This window comes from Mandrillus leucophaeus, unplaced genomic scaffold (assembly GCF_000951045.1).
Source record: "Mandrillus leucophaeus isolate KB7577 unplaced genomic scaffold, Mleu.le_1.0 Scaffold743, whole genome shotgun sequence".
In the NCBI taxonomy this organism is placed as follows: Eukaryota; Metazoa; Chordata; class Mammalia; order Primates; family Cercopithecidae; genus Mandrillus; species Mandrillus leucophaeus.
Genome location: NW_012108064.1, coordinates 805,704 through 816,066, shown reverse-complemented (window position 1 = coordinate 816,066; position 10,363 = coordinate 805,704).

Sequence of the window (10,363 nt, the reverse complement as noted above, 5' to 3'; positions counted from 1 at the left end):
TTTTTTTGCTGTTCAGTTGTTTGAGTTCCTTATATATTCTGGACATTAGTGCCTTGTGAATGAATAGTTTGCAAGTATTTTCTCCTATTCTTCGAGTTGTCTCTTTCCACTGTTGATTGTTTCCTTTGCTGTTCAGGAGCTTTTTAGTTTGACATAATCTCATTTCTCTATTTTTCTTAATGCCTTCGCTTTTGAAGTATTACCCATGAAATCTGTACCTAGGACAATGTTCTAAGGCATTTCCCCTATGTTTTATTATTTTACCATTTGTGTCTTACATCTAAGTTTTTAATGCATTTTGAGTTGTTTATTATATATGGTAAAAGGTGGAAATTTAGATTTATTCTTCTGCATATTGATATCCAGTTTGTCTAAAACTATTTAATGAAAAGAGTGGCATTTTCCTAATGTATGTTCTTGACTCCTTTGTTGAAAATCACTTAGCTATAAATATGTGAATTTATATTTGGTTTCTCAATTCTGTTTCATTGATATATGTGTGTTTTATTACAATTCCATGCCTTTTACATTTTTGTTCCTTTTTTATTTAAGTGAAAAATGCATGTATAATTTATGATTTTGCTGTTTTGAAATGCACAGTTTAGTGGTAATATATGCTTATGTGCTTATTATATATATGAAATCTTCTTTGTTTCATTCATTTCCACCTTTGATAACCATTAATCTACTCTTCATTTTCATGAGATTCACTATTTTAGCTCCATCATATGAGTGAGAAAATGTGATATTTGTCTTTCTGTGCCTGACTTATTTCACTTAATATAGTGATCTCCAGTTCCATCTGTGTTCCTTAAAATGATAGGACTTCATTCTTTTTTATAGCTGAATAAAATTTTATTATGCATATATGCCATATTGTCTTTATCCACTTATTCGTTGGTGAGCATTTATGTTGATTCCATATTTTGAACTATTCTAAATAATGCAGCAATAACATGGAAATGCAGATATCTCTTTGATGTACTGATTTCCTTTCTTTTGACTATATACCCAGTAGTGTAATTGCTTAATCATATGGTACATATGGTAGCTTTGTTTTTTTTTTTTTTACAGAGTCTTTCTCTGTTACCTGGACTGGAGTGCATTGGGGTGATCTTGACTCACTGCAACCTCTACCTGCTGGGATCCAATGATCCTCAGCCTCTCTAGTAGCTGGAACTACAGGTGCATGCCACTGTGCTGGGCTAATTTTTAAATTTTTGTGTGGAGATGAGGTTTCACCATATTGCCCAGGCGAATCTTGACATTGGGCTCAAGCAATTCACCCACCTTGGCCTCTTAAAGTGTTGGGATTACAGGTGCGAGCCACTATGCCTAGCAGTATATCTATTTTTTCTTCTTTAAGAAACCTCCATAATTTTCTCCATAGTCACACTATTAATTTATATTCTCAGCAACAATGTACAAGAATTTTCCTTTCTCAATACTCTTGTGAGTTACTATTGCCTGTGTTTTTGATAAAAACTATTTTAACTGGAGTAAGATGATGTCTCGCTGTGATTTTGATTTGCATTTTTCTGATGATTTGTCTTTTTTAACATTTTTCATACACGTTTGTGGTTTATGTACTTTTGAGAAATGTTTATTCAGACCTTTTGCTTTTTTTTTTTTTAATACAAAGTTTCGCTCTTGTCACCCAGGTTCAAGAGATTCGCATGCCTCAGCCTCCTGAGTAGCTGGGATTAAAGGCGCCTGCCACCATGCCCAGCTAATTTTTATATTTTTAGTAGAGACGGCTTTTCACCATGTGGGCCAGACTGGTCTTGAACTCCTGACCTCAGGTGATCTACCCACCTTGGCCTCCCAAAGTGCTGGGATTACAGGCATGAGCCACCATGCATGGCCTTTTGCTCGTTTTTTAATTGGATTGTTATTCTTATTTTGCTCTTGAACTGTTTGAGCCACTTATATATTCTGATTATTAATCCTTTGTCAGATCAATAGTTTGCAACTGTTTTCTTCAATTCTATAGATCGTCTTCATTTTTTTTGATTGTTTCATTTGTTGTGTGAATGCTTTTTAGCTTGAGGTAATCTTATTTGTCTGTTTTTGCTTTGGTACCCTGTGCCTTTCAGGTCTTACACACAAAAAAATTTGCCCAGACCAATTTCCTAGAGTATTTCCCCAATGTTTTCTTCTAGTAGTTTCCTAGTTTCAGGTAGCAGATTATAGTTACTAATTTACTTTTATTTTATTTTTGTATATGGTAAAAGATGGCAGTCTAATTTTATTTTTTGGCATAGAATTAATCAATTTTTCTAACATATTTGTTGAAACAACTGTCCTTTTCCCGTTGTGTGTTCTTGGCACCTGTGTAGAAGATGAGATTCTTTTTGCAGCTGGGGTAGTTTATATCTGTGTTCTCTATTCTGTTCTATTGCTCTATGTGTCTGTTTTTCTGCCAATATCATGGTGTCTTAGTTATTATAGCTTTGTTTTATTTACATATATATATATATATATATATAAAATAAAAAATACTTCAAGTTCTGGGATACATGTGCAGAACGTGCAGGTTTGTTACATAGGTACAAACGTACCATGGTGGTTTGCTGAACCCAACAAACCATCATCTACATTAGGTATTTCTCCTAATGCTATCCCTCCCCATGCCCCCCACCCTGCAACAGGCCCCAGTGTGTGATGTTACCCTCCCTGTGCTCACATGTTCTTATTGTTCAACTCCCACTTATGAGTGAGAACATGCAGTATTTGATTTTCTGCTCCTGTGTTAGTTTGTTGAGAATTATGGTTTCCAACTTCAGCCATGTCCCTGCAAAGGATGCGAACTCATCCTTTTTCATGGGTGCATAGTATCCCACAGTGTATATGTGCCACATTTTCTTTATCCGGTCTAATATTGATGGGCATTTGGGTTGGTTCCAAGTCTTTGCTATTGTGAATAGTGCTGCAATAAACATATGTGCACATGTGTCTTTATAGTAGAATGATTTATAATCATTTGGGTATATACCCAGTAATGGGATTGGTGGGTCAAATGGTATTTCCAGTTCTGGATCTTTGAGGAATCACCACACTGTTGTCCACAATGATTGAACTAATTTACAGTCCCACTGAGAGTGTAAAAGTGTTCCTATTTCTCCACATCCTCTCCAGCATCTGTTGTTTCCTGACTTTTTAATGATTGCCATTGTAACTGGCATGAGATGGTATCTCATTGTGGTTTCGATTTGAATTTATCTAATGACCAGTGATGATGAGCTTTTTTTCATATGTTTATTGGCTACATAAATGTCGTGTTTTGAAAAGTGTCTGTTCATATCCTTTGCCCACTTTTTCATGGGTTTTGTTTTTTGTTTTTTGTTTTTTCTTTGTACATTTGTTTAAGTTCCTTGTAGATTCTGGATACACTCTAGAATAAACAGACTTAACAGCTATTTACAGGACATTCTACCCCAAAACTGCAGAATATACATTCTTCTCATCAATACATGGAACATTCTCCAAGATAGACTCTATGGCAGGCCAAAAACACAAGTCTCAATACATTTAAGAAAATTGAAACCATATTAAATATCTCTTCAGAACACAGTGGATTAAAACCAGAAATAAACATCAAAGGGAACCCTTAAAATTATACAAATACATGGAAAATAAATAATCTACTTTGGAATGATTTCTGGGTTAACAAGGAAATCAAGATGGAAATACACATTTTTTAAATGATAATAATGACACAAGTTATCAAAACCTCTGGAATACAGCAAAAGCAGTGCAAAAGGAAAGTTAATAGTTAAATGCCTACATCAAAAAGTCTGAAAAAGCACAAATTGACAACATAATGTACCACCTCAAGGAACCATAGAAACAGGAACAAACTAAACCCAAAGACAGCAGAAGAAAAGAAATAACAAAGGTCAGACAACTAAATAAAGTTGAAACAAAAAAATACCAAATATAAATGAAACAAAAAGCTAGTTCTTTGAAAAGATTAGCAAAAGTGTGAGACCGTTAGTAAGACTGACAAAAAATGAAGAGAGAAGATCCATATAAGCTCAATTTGAAATGAAACTGGAGACATTACAACACATGCCCCAGAAATACGAAAGATCATTTGAGACTACCATGAACACCTTTATGCACACGAAATACAAAACCTAGAGGGAATGAATAAATTCCTGAAAACACACAATCCTCCTAGATTCAATCAGAAAAATAAATAGAAATCCTGAACAGACCAATAACAAGCAGCAAAATTGAATCAATAATTTTTAAAAAGCCAACAAAATTCCCAAAACCAGACGGATTCACAGCTAAATTCTAACAGAAATTCAAAGAACAATTGTTGCAAATCTTACTGAAACTATTCCAAAAACTATTCACGGAATCCACGTGAAATACTTATTTGAAGCCAATATCACCCTGATACCAAAACCAGGAAAGAAAATAATAATAAAAAAACCATAGACCAATATCCCTGATAAACTCTGATATACAAATCCTCAAGAAAATACTACCTAACTGAATCCAACATCACATCAAAAAGATAACACATCATGTCCAAGTGGGTTTTGTCCCAGGAATGCAGAGATGGTTTAACATATTCAAGTCAATAAATGTTATAGATCACATACACATAATTAAAGACTAAAGTATACAATCATCTTAAAAGATGCAAAGCATTTGATAAAATCCAGCATCTGTGTATGATAAAAATCCTCAATAAACTAGGCATAGAAGAGACTTACCTCAAAATAATAAAAGCCATATATGACCTACCCACAGCAAACATCATACTAAAAGGAAAAAAGCTGAAAAATTTCACCCTGAAAACTTTAAGAAGAGAAGGATGCCCATTTTCACCACTTCTATTTAACACAGTACTAGAAGTCTTAGAGCAATCAGGCAAGAGAAAGAAATAAAGGACATCCAAGTATAAAAAGAGGAAGTCTTACTAGTGCTATTCACTGATAAGATTCTATACCTAGAAAACTCTAAAGGCTGTTTCAGAAGACTACTAGATCTGATTAATGAACTCAGTAAAATCTCAGGATGCAAAATCAATGTACACAAACCGGTAAAAATGGTAAATACTAAAAATGCCCAAGCTGAGAATTAAATCAAGAACTCAATCTTGTTTACAGGAGCTAAAAAAAATCTAGGAATATACTTAGACAAAGAGGTAAAGTATATTTACAAAGAAAACTACAAGACACTGCTGAAATAAATCAGATGACACAAACAAATGGAAACTTATCCCATGCCCATGGGTGGGAAAAATTTGTATTGTAAAAATGACCCTACTGCCCAAAGCAATCTACAGATTCAAAGCAATTCTCATAAAAACGCTACCACCAGCCGGGCACGGTGACTCACGCCTGTAATCCCAACACTTTGGGAGGCTGAGGCGGGTGGATCATGAGGTCAGGAGATCGAGACTATCCTGGCTAACATGGTGAAACCCCGTCTCTACTAAAAGCACGAACAAATTAGCTGGCTGTGGTGGCGGGTGTCTGTAGTTCCAGCTACTCAGGAGTCTGAGACAGGAGACTGGCATGAACCCAGGAGGCAGAGCTTGCAGTGAGCCAAGATTGCACTGCACTCCAGCCTGGGTGGCAGAGGGAGACTCAAAAAAGAAAAAACAAAAACAAAAAACAAAAAACACCATCACCATTTTTCACAGAAGTAGAAAGAACAATTCTAAAATTCATATGGAAACAAAAAAGAGCCTCAATAGCCCAAGCACTACTAAGCAATAAGAAGAAATCTGGAAGCATTACATTACAGAGTTCAAAATATACTATCCATGAGTGTAAGTTTCCTTAGGCCTCCCAGTCATGCTTCCTGTTAAGCCTGCAAAACTGTGAGTCATTTAAACCTTTTTTTCTTTACAGATTACCCAGTCTCGGGTAGTTCTTTATAGCACTGTGATAATGGACTAATACAGAAAAATGGTACCAGAGTGGGATACTGATATAAAGATAACTGAGAATGTGGAAGCAACTTTAGATCTGGGTAATGGGCATTGGTTAGAACAGTTTTGAGTGCTCAGAAGACGGGAAGATGTGGGAAAGTTTGGAACTTCCTAGAGACTTGTTGAATGGTTTTGTTAAAAATGCTAATTGTGATATGGACAATGAAGTACAAGCTGAGGTGATCTCAGATGGAGGTGAGAACTGGTGTAAAGGGCACTTTTGCTTTGCTCTAGCAAAGAGACTGGTAGCATTGTGTCCCTGCCCAAGAGATATGTGAAACTTTTAACTTGAGAGATATGATTTAGGGTATCTGGTGGAAGAAATGTCTAAGCATCAAAGCATTCAAGATGTGACCTGGCTGTTTCAAAAAGTATATGCTCATATGTGTCAGAAAATAGATGGTCTAAAATTGGAAGTTATATTAAAAAGAAAATCAGAACATAAAAGTTTGGAAAACTTGCAGCCTGACCATGTGGTAGAAAAGAAAAACTCACTTTCTTGGGAGAAATTTAAGCCTGCTGCAGAAATTTGCATGAGTAAAGAGGAATGGAATGTTAATAGTCAAGGCAATATCTCCAGGGCATGTCAGAGACCTTCATTTTAGTCCCTCCCATCACAAGCTTGGAGGCCTAGAAGGGAAAAATGGTTTCGTGGGCCAGGCCCAGGGTCCAGATGCTTTGTGCAGTCTTGGAACATGGTGCCCTGTGTCCCAGCTGCTCAAGCTGCAGTCGTGGCTAAAAGGGGCCAAGATACAGCTCAGGCCATTCCTTCAGAGTGTGCAAGCCCCGAGATTGGGCAGCTTCCATGTAGTTTTGTGCCTGCAGATACACAGAAGGCAAGAGTTGTGGCATTGGCAACTCCACCTAGATTATGAAGGATGTATGGAAATGCTTGGATGGCCAGGAAGAAGTCTGCTGCAGGGGCAGAGCCCTCATGGAGTACCTCTACTACAGCAGTACAGAGGGGAAATGTGGGGTTGGAGCCCCCACACAGAATCCCCACTGGGGCACCGCCTAGTGGTGCTGTAAGAAGAGGGCCACCATCCTCCGTAGTGCAAAATGGTAGATCAGCTGACAGCTTGCACCATGTTCCTAGAAAAGCCACAGACACTCAATGCAAGCCTATGAAAGCAGCTGTGGTGCTGTACCCTGCAGAACCAGAAAGGCAGAGCTGCTTAACGCCTTGGAAGCCCACCCCTTGCATCAGTGTTTTTGGATTTGAGACTTGGAGTCAAAAGATATTATTTTATAGCTTTGAAATTTAATGACTGCCCTGTTGTATTTCAGACTTCCATGAGGCATGTAGCTCCTTTGATTTGGCCAATTTATCCCTTTTGGATTGGGAGCATTTACCCAATTCCTGTATCCTTATTGTATCTTGGAAGTAACTTGCTTTTTATTTTACAGTCTCGTAGGTGGAAGGGACTTGTCTCAGATGAGACTTTGAATGTGAACTTTTGAGTTAATGCTGGAATGAGTTTAGACTTTGGGTGGCTGTTGGCAAGGCATGATTGTCTTTTGAGATGTGAAAACAATATGAGATTTGACAGGGCCAGGGGCAGAAAGATATGGTTTGGTCCCCACCCAAATCTCATCTCGAATTTTAATTCCCACATGTTGGGGGAACAGCCTGTAGAAGGTGATTGGATCATAGGGGTGAATTTTCCCCTTGCTGTTCTCATGATAGTGAATGAGTTCTTACAAGATCTGATTATGTAAAAATATGAGGCACCTCCCGCTTCTCTCTCTGTCTCTCCTGCTGCCATGGTAAGATGTGCTTGCTTCCCCTTCACTTTCTGCCATGATTGTAAGTTTCCAGAGGCCCCCAATTCATGCTTCCTGTTAAGCCTGCAGAACTATGAGTCAATTAAACCTCTTTTCTTCATAAATTACCCAGTCTCAGGTCGTTCTTTATACAACTGTGAGAACACACTAATACAACACCTTATTCAATGAATGGTGCTGGGAAAGCTGGCAAGCCATGGGTAGAAGCATGAAACTGGATCCCCATCTCACATCTTATACAAAAATCAACTCCAGATGAATCAAAGATTTAAATCTCAGATCTGAAACCTCAAAATTCTAGAGGAGCATAGATTAGATGAGCATAGATAAAACTATGGACATTGCCTAGGCAATGATTTTTTGATAAAGACCCCCAAAACAATGAAAAAATAAATAAGTTGGATATAATTAAACTAAAAAGTTTCATCACAACAAAAGAAAGAATTAGCAGAGTAAACAGACAACCCACAGAATGGGAGAAAATATTTATGAACTATGCATCTCACAAAGGACTAGTGTCCACAATCTACAAGAAACTCAAATCAGCAGGAAAAAAAAAAAAAAAAACCTAAATAATTCCATCACAAACTGTGCAGAGGACGTGAATAGACATTTCTGAAATGAAGATATACAAATGGCCAACAAACATTTGAAAAAATGCTCAACATCAGTAATAATCAGGAAAATGAAAAGTAAAAAGGGAACACTTTTACACTGTTGGTATGAATATAAATTAGTACAACCTCTATGGAAAACAATATGGAGATTCCTTAAAGGACTAAAATTAGATCTAGTGTTTGATCCTGCAGTCCCACTATTGGATATCTACTCAAGGAGAAGAAGTCTTGGATGTTCACATGCATGTTTGTAGCAGCACAATTCACAATTGCAAAGCTATGGAACCAAAGTATCCATCAATTAATATGTGAATAAAGAAATGTGGTATATATACACCATGGAATATTACACAGTCATTAAAAAGAACAAAATAATGTTGTTTGCAGCAACTTGAAAGGGGTAGGAGGTTATTATTCTAAGTGAAGTAACTCAGGAATGGAAAACCAAATATTGTATGTTCTCACTTATAAGTGGGAGCTAAGTTATTTAGATGCAAAGGCATAAGAATGATATAATAGACTTTGGAGACTCAGGGCAAAGGTTGGGAGGAGGATGAGGGATAAAAGACTACATGTTGGGTAAAGTGTACAATATTTGGATAACAGGTGCACTAAAATCTCAGAATTTACCAGTATAGAATTCATCCATGTAACCAAAAACTACTTGTTTCCCAAATTCTATTAAAATAAAATTAAAAAATCAGACTACACAGGAAGCAAATGGAGGAAACTGAGACTATGTAGAGAATATGAAATAATTTTCATGTTGATAGCAATATTTTAAATTTGAATAAAACTTTATCTTTGGCTGGGTGCGGTGGCTCATGCCTTAATCCCAGGACTTTGGGAGGCCGAGGTGGGTGGATCATGAGGTCAAGAGATCGAGACCATCCTGGCCAACATGGTGAAACCCCTTCTCTACTAAAAATACAAAAATTAGCTGGGTGTGGTGCCGTGTGCCTGTAGCCCCAGCTACTCAGGAGGCTGAGACAGGAGAATTTCTTGAACCAGGGAGGCAGAGGTCACAGTGAGCCGAGATCGTGCCACTGCACTCCAACCTGGTGACTGGGTGAGATTCTGTCTCAAAAAAAAAAAACAAAAAACTTTATCTTTGCCAAAATACATTTTGACATACACCGAAATTCTCAAAAATTATCTAATTTACATGTTTTAATAATTTGTTTTTTTCTTATTTAAGCTTCATGAGAACAAGAATATTCGTTGCTTTTTCCTCACTGCTCAATCCCTAGTTTCTAGAACTATGTGTAACATAGTAATTGATCAAATATGTATTCGTTGAAAAAAAATTTTAAATATCAAATTTATTTCTTATTTTATTATATGATACAGGAAAGCAGACATGATAAATATTATGGTTTTTATTTTATGGATAAGTAAGTAATTAAAGTTCAGCGGGTAAACTTGTTTCCATGGAAAAATAGAATCTGATTAATGTCCTCTTAAAAATATTATCTGTTAATTGTTAGACATAATATCGTTGTGCATAACTTTTAAATAAAAAATATACCTTTTGTATAACCTCAAATTGCTTTACATATGATTCTGACAGCCTAGACCTTTTCTATATTTTAATTATTCTAATAAAATGTGTTTTATTTATTTAATTCAGATTTATGGGTTATATGTGCCAATTTGTTACATAAATATATTGTGTGATGCTGAGGTTTGTGCTTCTATGGAAACCATCACCCAAATAGTAAACATAGTATCCAATATGTAATTTTTAACCCTTCTCCCCTATCCCTCCAGTTTTTTGGAATCTGCAGTGTCTTTTGGTCCCATATTTATGTCCATGTGTATGCAATGCATAACTCTTACTTATAAGTGAGAACGTGTGGTATTTGGTTTTCTGTTTCTCTGTTAATTCCTTTAGGATAATGATCTCCAACTGCATCCATGTTGCTGCAAAGGATGTGATTTCATTCTGTTTGTGGCTGCATAGTATTTCACGGTATATATGTACAACATTCTTTATCCTATCCAC